Source organism: Artibeus jamaicensis, unplaced genomic scaffold (assembly GCF_021234435.1).
Source record: "Artibeus jamaicensis isolate MK-2021 breed Jamaican fruit bat unplaced genomic scaffold, CSHL_Jam_final contig_482, whole genome shotgun sequence".
In the NCBI taxonomy this organism is placed as follows: Eukaryota; Metazoa; Chordata; class Mammalia; order Chiroptera; family Phyllostomidae; genus Artibeus; species Artibeus jamaicensis.
In genome coordinates, this window is record NW_026521857.1 from 14217353 (window position 1) to 14227835 (window position 10483).

Below are 10483 nucleotides of genomic sequence, written 5' to 3' on the forward strand. Positions count from 1 at the left end.
ACCCTTTTATTGTATTGCAAGAGCTGGGAAACCTAGAAATTTCCTCACTCCTTTCCCAGCAAGGTTCCTATTTAGGGTTCGGTCAACTGTGGGCATGTACAAGGCATTAGAAAGCTAAAGGAAGATAGAAACTATCTTCTAGCTCAGGCAGTGGTGGCACCAGCAATATCTGCACCCTCTTGTAACAGTAGGCTCCCATGGCATCCGGATAGCTAAACACGGGCTCCTTGTAGTAAGTGCATCAAGGGCTTAGGGCCAGGGGAGCACAGTTCCTTTCAGTTGTGGGCATATGGGTTCTTGCATGAGCTGAGTTCTGCAAACGATGGCTCCAGGGGAAGAGGCAGCTTCCTATGGTCCTCATCTCTGGGTAATCACCTCCTTTTGCTCCTCCAGCCTTTCCAACCATTTAATCTAATTTCCTATATTAAATCCCTCCTTACTTATAATACCTCGAGTAACTTCTATTTTCTAACTACATTTTATCTGGCATGTCTAGAACCAAAAAATGTGGGTGCTATGTTGGGAAAATTATTTTTCCAGAAAAGTTTAAAATTTTCAGGACTAAAATACCAATTTTCCTAAACACTTTTCATTGAAACTAGATTCATATGTGGTCTTTTCTTACTAAACAGAGTACTTAAAATGCAATTTCCCCCTTTTCTATTAGTGTCACCACTGAATATTCACTGGGCATCAGCCCCATTTTAGGCTCCACAGTGAAGCTCCAGAACAGACGGGAGGGGACACCAGGCTAAACCAGTACTGACCACAAGCAGATACTCATAAATTCAATTACAAAAGCCTTTACATACAGGGCGGGGCAAAAGTAAGTTTACAGTTGTGAGTTCGTGAAATGGTTTATTCTTGTATTTTATTTTCTAATTACTGTATTATGTTCCTTATAAACCACCGTAAACCTACTTTTGCCACATCCTGTATAAGTTACTAGAGATACAGAGATGGTATGATTACTTTTCCCTAGATACTCTCACAGAAAAAATATGTAAGCAAATAAATTATAAGTAAAGAATGATAGCTACAAAAATAGAAATGCATACCATAGGCTCAGACTATATGAAGGGAGGGGTTACTGACTATGCAGTGAAAGCATATGGAAAGGCTATATATGTGGGCCAAAATATAAACTGGATCTTGCAGTAAGAATAAAAATTGGTCAAGAAAAGGAAAAAACAAGATGCTACAGCAGAGGAACAGCATGTGCTAAGACAAGCATAGTTGCCAGTCTCCAAAGATAGAGGGAGGTTTTCTGAGAATTTCAACCCTTTCAGTATTGAAACACTATTTTCCTAAAAGTTTTTCTTAAATGACTTATACGTGGACCTTTCTTCTTAAACAAAGCACATGAAATGTAACTTTTTCTTCCTTTCCGTCATCATTACTATCAAATATTTACTGAGTGCCTGCTGCGTATTGTACTACAGCTCTAGGAACAAAAAGTATGGAATATCATGTGAAGGGCTGACCACAAGCAAATATTTGTAATTTCAATTGGAAAAATCTTTACTATGTTCGTTGCTAGGGATGCTGAAATAATGATGACAATAGTCTCTGTCCTTTAGGAGCTCCCACTGTTATGGGAGTACAGTGTAAACAAATAATTACAATATGGTGTGATGGAGTCTAAAACAGACCACCAGCACACAGTCTGAAAAGGGTGGCATGTGGAGGCATCAGGGAAAACTTTACACAGGAGCTAAAAGTTAAGTTAGATTGTGCTGTAATGTTAGAAGTTTGCCAGGTAAAGAAAGGAAAAGGTCATTCCAGAGTGGGGAAGAAGCACATGCAAAGGTAGTAAAGTGTGAAAGAGATGGCATTACTCAGCCATTATTTCAGTGCAACTGACACAGTGTAAAAAAGTTTAATTGTGTTGTGAAAGACACTTTATTTATGTAATCCTCAGGAGCTTAGACTTTATACTATGATCACTGTGGAGCAGAGGAATCTCATATTCACATTTGTATTTTAGGAAAAAAACACTGGTAGCAATGTGAAGAATGGAGCAGAACAAGGAGGAACTGGCAGCAAGGCCAGTTAAGAGTCTAGAGGAAGATTCAGGTGAGAATATCAATAGTCTGTGAAGTGAGGGTTTGTAGCTGCCCGACCTCCAAGGCAGCATGACTGGAACACTAACGTTAAGTGGAGGCAGCACCTTCTCCAAGGATTATCCTCATATGTTAACAACTGCTGACTTATCAGTACCACTAAGAACACAATCTCTAATTTCAAAATTCTAAATAATGGGCCACAGCTACCAGATTTTGATTCCTATTTGCACAATAGTTTGTTATTTCAATATTAAGAAATAGGGGTCTCACAAACAAAATTTTTAATTTGGCCTTGGTTTTTGAGAGTGTACTCAAAATATTTTCCAAAATTCTGCCATATTTGGATGAGATGAAATTCTAGAAACCTAATGTGAGGCCGTGTATGCATGTGTATGTGTTCTCAACTTTATTACAGGGAGGCATAGGGGAAGGATATAGGCTGGAAGGTTTTTGTTTTCTTGATGCAAAATATTTTACCTTGTGTTTGCTATCAGATGAGACTGTAGGATCACTTGTTTCTCTGCTGGCCTACAACTCCAACTCATGCACTCCAAAACCCCCCTGGACATAGCAGGGTGAGATATTGCTCCAGGTCACTTTTCAATAAGCTTTCAAGCATTTGGATCAAAAGAAAAGTCATATAAAAAGCCTATATGGCAATAAACAAACTTTATGAAATAGTTTCTGTAACTATAGTTCATATTCTACATGACACTGAGTGACTAGTGACTCATCTAGACAACAGTGGGCAGAAATAGCAAGCTAAAAATATTACCAGACATTACCTCTGCTTCCTTAGAGTGAGCTCTACAATTATCTTGCAACACCACACAATTTTGCTATCCTCAGGCAGGCTTATAATTTTTAAAATGACCTTCAAATAAAGGTATAAAGATTCATCCCAGTGTTTTCAGCATACTTTTGGAGAAAAAGCAGAATAATGTAGTGCAAAAAACACAGTCCTTAGAATTACTTAGACTGAGGTTCAAATTCTGATGCCTTTAATTGGTAGATGTTATTGTATTACCTAATTTCTCAACTTGTTTCCTTATTTATAAAATGTTTGTAATAAAGACATCAAATTTTATATGAGCTACCATTATATGTGTATTTCAAGAGCATATTTTAACCTAATGCCATTAGACTTAAAAAACATACACTATCCTGTATAATACACCAAGCAAATGCTTCTGAAATGACTATCATTGTCTTCACTTAATTATACTACTACTACACCTTACTACACAGATCCTAGAAGTTTATTAATGACATAAATATGAAGTTAATGATATCTTTTATGGGCACAATAAACAGACTTATTTATAAGATATTTGCATAATGAAAACAACTTTGAGTCTGCCATATTTTTCCCTACTAGTTGAGGATCTTTAGCTACCGAAACAGCAAGCATGGTTTCTTCTTCCATCACTAGATATATCCTTTCTGACACTATCTCTCTCCCTCCACCTCTAATCCCCAGTAAAAACTTCTAAATTTTACTAATTTTTTCAATGAAATCTCCTTCTTCCAGCTACACTACAAACTCTGTGTCAGTGATAAATGATATTCATATAAAGTACACAAAAGCAAACATATTAGATAATATGAAACTGAAAGGAAATAGCCATGGATCATATTATTTTCTAACTCACTACATTACACGTAAGACATAAAAATTCATAAATAAGATAAAATACTGTATCTCATATGATGAATATTATATTAAATGGAATTATTTGTGTTACCTGCCTGCCACCCTGGACTAAAAATACCTACCTCACAGAAGTGAGGAGGAAATGAAACAACATGTAAAAGATCTAGTACGAAATGTTGGTCACCTTTGTTCATGTCACATTTATCATATACTATATATAATGCCTTTATATGTGCATTCACACTATACTGCTTTCCTTGTTTAAGTTCTCAATATGTAAATCAGTACACTTGATATGGAAACACAGCCATGGAGAGAAGCCCACCCATGTATGCCTGGGTAAAGGATTCAGAGTTGTTTTCCTGTAGCACCATCGTCTGTGTTGGATTTGGTTTTACCCTCACCTATAAGAAACAATGATGATTTCTGGTCAGGATGGTGGCACAGGTAAACACAGCTCACCTCCTCACACAACCACATCAAAATTACAACTAAACTATTCAACCACCATCACTCAGAACCATCAGAAATTGAGTTGAATGGAAGCCTGACAAGTATGGATTTAAAGAAACCACATCCATCTAGACTGGTAGGAGGGGCAGAGACATGGAACAGGCTGGTCCCACATCCACATGTGGTGGATAGCAATTCAGGAGGCATCTCTTTAAAGTGAGGAGTCCCAGCCCCACACCAGCGCCCCCCCCCCCTCAGGGCTCCACTGCTGGGAAGTAAGTCCCCATAACTTCTGGCTGCAAAAACCTTTGGAAATTGAGTCATTGGAAGAAACTTCTGGAGATCCATGCAGTTCCTCTTAAAGAATCCACACACGGACTCACCTACTCAGACTCACTCCCTCTGAACTCCAGCACTGGGGTAGCAGCTTGTAAGGCACCAGTAACATACAGGGAGGAACTGTGTCTGGCATCAAGGCAGGAGCTGGGGGACAGCTTTCTCCCAGACAGAAAGGTGAACAGAGGCCATTGTTCCTTTTCTGAACTCTCCCCCTACAGAGACACAGAGCCAGTAGGCAGGTGCTATATCTGAGACTCTGTGAACCTAACATTGTTTGCCCCTATCTGAGATCCCCTGAGACTCCATCCCATCCAACTTACAGGCCCACCAAAGCAGTTAACAGTCTTTTCCATATGAATGGCTGGCCTTGGTTCATGCTTCACAACTTCCTAAATCCTCTCAAACAAGCAACAGCCAACCTCAGTAAGCCCCCAGCACCCCTATTTCTTGCTAAGTGGCCCCAGGCCCAGCGGTAGCAGCAGCCAACCCAGATTCACAGCTTGGCTTCACCTGGTAATCTCTAAGCCCAGCACAAGTAGCAGCCAACTCGGATTGCTTTATACCTCATGCAGGGTGGCCCCAGGCAAAACATAAATGGGGTCGATCTAGGCCTGCACCACCTGGGAAACCCCAGGGCCAGCACACACAGTGGACAGCTACAGACTACGTCAGGGCACCACCACCCTGCCCAAGCACAGCGGATCCTCCACAAAGGGTGGAAGTTGGTGGTCTGTGGTCACAGCCAGTCCTTGCAGCTGACTGGCCTGGGTAAACCCCTGATTGCTGTTGACCTGCCTACAGCAATGAAAGCTCAACCACAATAGGAGGTTTATTCAAACCACACAAAGGGCACAACTGAAGTACCCAGCTTGGGTGTTATGAGAAGCTGTGCCACTGGACCCTGCATGACACCTACTACATTAGGCCATGCTACCGAAACAGGGAGTCACAGCAGCTCTACCTAATAAACATAAACAAATACAGGGAGAATCCCAAAATGAGAAAATAAAGAAACATGGCCCAAATGAAAGAACAGATCAGAATTCCAGACAAAGAACTAAAGAATATGTAGACAAGCAATCTAGCAGATGCAGAGCTCAAAACACTGGTTATAAGGATGTTCAAGAACTTAGTGAGGACCTCAACAGTATAAAGAGATCCAGTCAGAAACACAGGATGCACTAATTGAAATAAAGAACAATTTACAGGGAAACAACAGTAAAGTGTACTTGAAAAACAATTAAAATAAATTTAAAAAAGAAACAATGGACCTACAAACAATTAAAAAAAAGAACAGTAAAGTGGATAAAGCCAAGAATCAAATCAATGATTTGGAACATAAGAAAGGAAGACACCACCAATCAGAACAAGATGAAAAAAAAAAAAATCTAGAAGAATGAGAGTAGTGTAAGCAGCCTCTGGGACAACGTCAAGCACGCCAACCTTTGCCTCATAGGAGTGCCAGAAGGAGAAGATAGAGCAAGAAGTTGGAAATCTGTTTGAAAAAATACTGAAAAAAGAAAACCTCCCCTAATTTGGGGAAGGAAATAGACATGCAAGCCCAGGAGATATAGAGAGTCCCAAACAAGATGGATGCAAAGAGGCCCACTCTAAGACACATCATAATTAAAATACCAAAAGGTTAAAGATAAAGAGACAATCTTAAAAACAGCAAGAAAAAAGCAGGTAGTTACCAACAGGAGAGTTCCCATAAGACTGTCAGCTGATTTCTCAAAAAAAAAAAAAAATTTTTTTTTTTGCAGGCTAGAAAGGAGTAGAAAGAAATATTGAATGTCATGTAAAGCAGGGACCTACAGCCAAGATTGCTCTACCCAGCAAAGATATCAGTTAGAATGGAAGGGTAGATAAAGAGCTTCACAAACTAAAGGAGTTCATCATCACCAAAATATTATTATATGAAATGTTAAAGGGACTTATTTAAGAAAAACAAGATAAAAAACTATGAATAATAAAATGGCAGTAAATCATGTCTATCAACAATTGAATCTAAAAAACAAACTAAGTATATAAGAAGAACAGAAACAGAATCATGGATACAGAGAGTGTTTTGATGGTTACTAGATGGGAGGGCACTGTAGGGGAAAATGGGTAAAGGGTAAGGGAATTAAGAAGTACAAATAGGCAGTTACAGAATAGCCGTGGGGATGTAAAGTACAGTACAGGAAATGGAGTAGTCGAAGGACTTACACGCATGACCCATGGACACGAACAGTGCTGTGGGGATTGCCTGAGGGAATAGGGGGTGCTCAGTTGAGAAGGCAAAGAGGGAAAAATTGGGACAACTGTAATAGCATAATCAATAAAGTATAATTAAAAAATAAATCCATGCACTCAAAAAGACATGGTCCCTAACAATCGGGACCAAACACATATTTGTACAGCCATGTTTATGGCAGCATTATTCACAATAGCCAAAAGGTGAAAGCAACTCATGACAGATAAACAGGTAAATAAAATGTGACATATACATACTATAGAATATTATTCAACCATAAAATGGGATGAAGTTCTAATAGATGCTACAACATGATGAACTCTAAAAGCACTTCTTTCAAGAAGCCAGATGCAACAGTATACATACTTCATGATTCCATTCATATGAGGTACCTAGAATAGTGTAACTCATAGATACAGACTGTAGAATAGTGGTTACCAGGAGCTGGGGTTAAAGAGAGAAAAATGGGGAGTTGTTTAATGGGTACAGTGTTTCTGCTTGGAATGGTGAAAAACTTCTGGAGAAACTGGTGATGGATGCACAAAATCAATGTAACTAATGCCACTGAACAGAACACTTGAGAATGGTAAAGTGATAAATTTTATATTAAACCACAATAAAAACAATTTTTAAAAAATAGCATGCTTGTTAAAAGATGTACATAGTAATGACACAGGATACGTGATCCATCTTCAACTGAGTGTGGCTAGGATCTCTGGTGAAAGAGAAGTAGTGAGACATTTAAGAACGGGACTGGCGTGTTATGGGGTGAAGGGATCAACAGATGTCAAGTTGAGAGCCACTTTTAAGATTTGATTTTGTGGCAAATACAGTTTAATCCTGGGCCTATTCTCTCCAAATCACTCTGTTTCTTTTTGTATTTTTCTACTGATACCACATGTTCATTCCAAAAGAGGTTCTGCAGTCTTTCCCCGAATATCCTATCCTAAAAGAAAAACTTAGATGTTCTAAGGTGGGAGTTCTCAACAGGGGGTGATTTTCCCCCTCAGGAAACAGTTGGCAATGCCTGGAGACATTTTTGGGGTTGTCACAAGGTGGGTGGGGTGTGCTACTGGCATCTAGTCGGTATAAACCCCGAGGGCTGCTAAAGTTCGCTTAAGGCACAGGACAGCCTCTTAGAACTAGTTAACTGGCCCAAAGTGCCAATAATGCTCAGGTTGAGAAACACTGTTCTAAGGTTTTACTAAGTTACCTAATTTCTGGTACAAACCGATCATAATTATTGTCTTTGCTTCACTATTTTTTCTCTTCTATTTACATCTTTTATAGAACAAGGCAAATCTAAACACATATGCTAAGGACAGGTCTTTTATTTTGAGGAAATAGAGTGAGGCTCAGTGTTGATGCTTTGATGACAAATGGGGTTAGGCAAGAGGAGGCTATTTATGCTGCCATCCTCTTCACCCTGGTCAGTCCTACCCATGATACTCTACGTCATGGGGCATGGTGACACACTGAGGGGGCCAAGCTGTTGGGGACAGAGAAGAAAACAAACAGACCAAAGAAATCCATGTGAAGCCAGTGGAAGGCAACGCCATGCTATCTGAATTGCATAATTCTTCAAGGAGGCCATTTTGGATACACAGATTTATCTTTGTATCTAAATAAGGTTTTAACGAAAATATTTTAATTCAATTAAAACTTTACATCATGAATTTTCCACAACTAAGCATACTACTTATAAACTCAACATACTATGTATGATTATGTAAAACTTGCATTTCTTCTGAGGAGCAATAACCTAATAAGTACATAATACTACTGTATCACTAACAAGAACAAATACTTTTGCTTTTACTTTCCTCTTGTACAATATTAAATAAGAACAAACCTGCTGTAGCAAATATAATGCATTTGGTATAATTTAACATTCTTAAGGCCACTAGACCATTAGAAATTCACTATTATGATATACATTAAAATGGTGTCTTCTTACAAACATTTTGGAAAACTGACAAGTAAATACTAAAACTGAATACATGTACATCCCATAACCCAGTAATTCCACTCCCAGGTATATATCAACAGAAATGCATATATATACTCACCAAATGACTTATATAAGAATGTTATTCACAGCATTATTCATAATAGCTCAGAACCAGAAATTTTTCAAGTGCCCATCAAGGGTAGAATGAATATACTTTAGACATTAAAAAATGGGTAAATTAATAGAATACTATTCAGCAATTAGAATGAATGAACTGTAAATATATGCAACAATATAAATGAATCTCACTCTGGAAGTTAAATAATGCCTTCTAAATATATCCACAACCTAATTCCTGGAACCTGTGGATGTTACCTTATATGGAAAAGAAGACTTTGCAGATGGGATTTAAATTAAGGATCTTGAAATGGAGAGATTATACTGGATTAGAGAGGTGGGCCCTAAATGTAGAGTCAGAGGAAGATTTGACTATAGAAGAAGAGAAGATGATGTGATGATGAAAGCAGACGCTAAGAAGGGGCCATAAGCCAAGAAGACACGCAGTCACTGGAAGCTGGAAAAAGGCAAGAAAACAGATTTTCCATTCATAACCTCCAGATTTGGCCTAATGAAACTGACTTGGACTTTTGATCTCCAGGACTGCAAGAAAATAAATCAGTGTTGTTTTAAGTTATTAAGTTTGTGGTAATTCATTACAGTGGCATCAGAAAATCAGTACACTCACAAACACAATAGGCAAAAAGTAGTATATTATGTATGATTTGTATGATTACATCTACATAAATTAAAAGATAGACAAATCTAATCCATGGTTTTATTAGTCTGAATATAGTCACTTCTAGGGAGGAAGAAGAAGACAATGCTAAGACGGGCAAGAGGAAGGCTTCTGGGATGCTCATCATGCTCTGTGTGTTGGTCTGCGGGCTGGCAATGTGAGTGTGCTAAATTTGTGAAAACCCTTATATGTGTATTCTTCTATGTATATGGTATATGCAGTTTAAAAATTGGTGCCTTTTCAACATTTAACAATCTGACAATGTGCTAAAAAAGACAGATATATATTCAAAAAGGTGGGAAAACACTCACTGAACAATAACTTTATTTCTCAAGAATGCTAAAGATGTTTCACTCTCTAAATGATTAAAAAATATCAACAGGTTAGTGACTTTTAAATCCTAAAAAAACAAGCTAACGGTAAAATATTGCTTAATTAGCTCTGTTATACCTGGACCCTAGGACTGTAAATTACCAAAATACAAATAAAACCCCATTTTCTAACATAACAGTAAACAAAGGAGAAAGTCAGGTACTACATAGCAAATGATCAAAATGTCTTTTGGGCCTAAGATTCCTGAAACTAACAAAAATGTTAGTAACAGAAGCTTGCCACTAATCTGTATAGATCATTAAATATAAAAACAATTTATAAAACACATCAGAATTTTATTGCTTGAAGAATACAGCATATGAAATCACAAGAATGTCCAAATGCAAAGTCACTAGGCTTCAAACATATAATACATTATCAGATGCAGTAAAATATTAATTAACCTGAACTCTGCATCAGAAAAAAAAAGTATGGAAAAATATCTAACTTGTTTACTTAAGAAACAGATATACTTAAAATAGCAAGTATAAGGATGTTACAGTACAAATTAGAAAAGCCAACACTCATTAACTTATTGTTTCTCAGACTAGACTACCTTTGGTACTTAAACTTTAAAAAAAAACGATCCCTTCTATCTTGTCCAAAACACTTCATA